Genomic DNA, 3,667 nt, shown 5'->3' on the forward strand with positions numbered 1-3,667 from the left:
ACTCACTGACTTTTTATCATTCTAGATAGGGCTACTCCCAGGTCCTGATGTGGAACATAAACTTGAGAACTGAGGCCACAATTCTTCAGTTACCTGGATATTTATGTAGCAATTTTGGTATCAGTTAAAAAAAAAAATGCCCTGGCACAAGGAAACAAGAGCAGCTCAAGCTAGTTATCTGATCTCCCAGCTAGGCATGGGGCTTTGGGAGCAAAAAGGCAGTGGCCAAGATCGCAGGAGCACTCAGCTGCCACCAGAGCCACCTCTTCTGTGGTTAATTGCCAGTTAAATGCCAAGCTCTTTGGGGAAAAAAAAGAAATTAGCAAAACACTGGAAACTGCTCATGATGGAGCACCCAGTCCTTAATAAGGCCTCAGGAAACACAGCTCCTTCTACTGACCATAGAGAACATAAGCAGAAAAGCACTGAAAGAATTTATCTGATAGAGTACGAAACTTTGGAAGTAGATCGGCAAGCAAGTTCCTTCACCCATCACTGGCTCCAGGAAACCCCATCCTTCAAAGCCCCAAGGCTTAAAACATTGGAGACACTAACCAAGCACTGGGCAATCATAATTAGCCACTTACATGCACATCAACTTTGCCTGCATTCTCCCGTGGCAGACAAACTGCCCTACTTATAAAATAACCCTTAACTGACCTGCCAGAGGCAATAAAGCCAGTCAGGGCCAGAACTGGATTAAAGAGCTGGGGATTTCCAGTCCCTTGAAATGCCCATTAAACTGTATTGCCCTGGTCTGTTGCCAACTATTAGGAAATTACCCTAGCAAAAAGCATTCCAAAGAGGACTTGCAGACAGGCTTGAGCTCTCCTGCAAACTGCATTAACTAAATGGCCAGTCTGGCTAGGGAACAAGGTTAGAAATGCTTAAGCTACAAATTAAAAGCATGTTTGAGAGCTGTGCTGTCAAGCTAGTTGTCATCTTAGCTGCAGCATCACCAGTACATGAGCTTATTTCATAACAAAAAACTACAAATCCCTCCCAGTGACCTATATTTGAAGTGCTTTGGTCTCTGGGAAAGTTACTGACTGCCCCTTGAAACTTGCCAGAACCAAGTTAGTCGGTGTGTATTTTAGGAGGTGGGACCAGATGTCTGTTGCAAGGCTTGATTCACAGTGCTGGAGGGTGGCACAGTGCCAGGGAACCTCTCCCTCCACTGAAAGCAAACCATGGCACATTTCCTATGCTTCTGGCCCCACAGGCAGGCAACACTCACCATGGTGTGCCCCTCACTGCCTAGGCCAAGAGCTGGTGCCCCATAGGTAAAGAGCTGCTCCAAGCAGTTGCACTGTCCCATGACAGCAGCGACATGAACAGCACTGCTTCCCAGAAGGGTTTTAGGACTCAGAGCTGCACCTGTGAGAAAGCTTGCACAGTCTGAGTGTGACATTGGAGAGGAGGCAATGCCACCTGCGGGCCACAGCACACAACTGTTTTCCAAATGCAGATGCAGTTTGCTTCAGTCACATCTCATCAGCGGATTATAAACCTGCCTAGGGACCACATGCTCCTGAGCTCACACACAGCAATGGGGTACTCTGTTCCACTGCACAGAACATCACTAGCTTTGCTGCAGCTGGGCACTGCCATGATTTTTGCACTCACTTATTGGGAAAGGATAATGTTGTTTGCCAAGGACAAACGTTGAGGAGAGCAGGCTCAAAAATCTGCACTGTAGGTGGGATTTCCTCCTCAGCAGTCACTCACCATGGTCACAAAAGTGATTTAAAAACATATCCTCTCATTAACAAATGCCCTTTCATTTACAAGCACCCTTTCATCTAGACAACCAAATGACCTCAGCCAACCCAAAGGACTGTTCATTGTGCAAATGCAGATTTCTAGGGAAAGAAGGCTTATTGAGCTACAAAGCAGGAAGAAAGCCCAAATGGCAAAGCCATAGAACTAATGCTTACAATCTTCTTGCATTTCAGTGGCTGGTAAACATTATTTAGAAAAGTTTCATATGTAAGAAAATGTCAAAGAAATAAATGAAGAGGGAAATGTCAGAATCCTGGGTTTTCTGCATTAGAGGAATTCATAGTGGAAGTCATTATACTTAGCAAGAACAGCAGTTGTGTTTGTCCCCATGTATACATCAGAACTCCAAGATCAGTTAAAATCATACCTCCTTGTTTCTTATTCTTCTGCCCCATCTTGATTCTCTACTATCCAATGCTACTTATTCAGAACATCCCTTGGAGGGAACAGTAATTTGGGATTTCCTTTCATAGGTAGTTTTAAGTGGCACAAAAATCATCTAAAAAAGAGTACAAACAAACAAAAGCACCCAAAAAACCCCCCAAACAACAAACAAACCACCCCCACCCCAAAACCCAAACATACACACACAAAAGTTTTCACTGGCCCTGTTCTTCTCAAGTGTGTCACAAACTGACCTGAACTTTTGGTGAAAGAAGACAGAGAACCTAGCTATGTGAGCCCAGGTTCTTTAGGAGGCAGATGAGACTTTGGGCCTATATTCCAGCAAGTAGCTTATAAACCTAAGCTGCCTCAGGAAACAGTCCTATCATGTTCTTTCCCAGAAGGAGCTTTATTTTAGTAATAAACCCAAACACATTCGTTGTAAAGTGCTGCTGAGAGGTCTCTTTGGAACCTTTTTCAGGTGCCTCATGCTGCTGTTCTTCCCGAGAAACCATTTCCATGCTGGGCTACATCTTCCACAGTGCACCACAGTTTCCTCATATAGTAAATGGAAGCACATTATTAGAACAGCTGCAGTTACTTTTTAACCCTTAAAAACGTTTTGTTTCAATCACAAATCAGTGTCAGCAGGCTTTTTGTAGGGCTCATGCCAATACACCTTTCATTTCAACATCTGTGTCTTTGTGGCATGCCCTTCTGTATCTTGCTTTACACAACACAGGAAGAATCTTTAATATATCAAGAATTTAAAGCACAGGGGAGAACCAAAACAATTTGCCCAGTAGCAAGACACAGGCCATTTGTGGCAAAACAGCTGCTTGGCCAATGAACCACACACTACAAACAGTTAAGGGAGGAAGTGAAGAACCCTGCAGTATCCATTTGCAGTAGTGGGGGAAACACAGAAACAGAATGTGATTAGCCAGGTTGGAATTTGGCCAGGGTAACAGAGATAATGGTTCTTACAAAAGGTGCCAAAGCATATTTCATGAGCACATCTGTTCAGGCCTGAAGGTTTACAGTACAAATCAGCCAGAGTACCCTGTGTTTCTGCTGAGACAATATTTCAGTCCTCAATCAAGAAAGCAGCATGTCATCTATCAAAACACCACAGAAATGGTTTGTTCTATAAAAATCAAAGTTTTCTTACCAGACTGGACAGGACTGCAAATGCAAAGTGGTCTGTAAGAGCTTCTGATTCTTATAACAGGCAAGTCACTCAGCCTCACTGCAATACTCAAGAACAGAAAACCTCAATCTTTTGATGACATTTGAAGATGACCAAGAAAAAGGCCCCGTTTACACACTGTGTGTGTACTACTTCATCTCTGGAGATCTAATGGATGCTTACACCACAGTATGATGAATTCCACACTCCACCCAGGTTTGACAGATTACAGCGTTCCCACCAGGGAGCTGTTTCATTAACCAGAAAAGAACACACTCACATGCCCCCCATGACAAAACTCAGTTAGCACAA

This window comes from Melanerpes formicivorus, unplaced genomic scaffold, assembly GCF_026170545.1.
Source record: "Melanerpes formicivorus ecotype bairdi unplaced genomic scaffold, bMelFor1.0.p_v2 SCAF_19, whole genome shotgun sequence".
Classification (NCBI taxonomy): domain Eukaryota; kingdom Metazoa; phylum Chordata; class Aves; order Piciformes; family Picidae; genus Melanerpes; species Melanerpes formicivorus.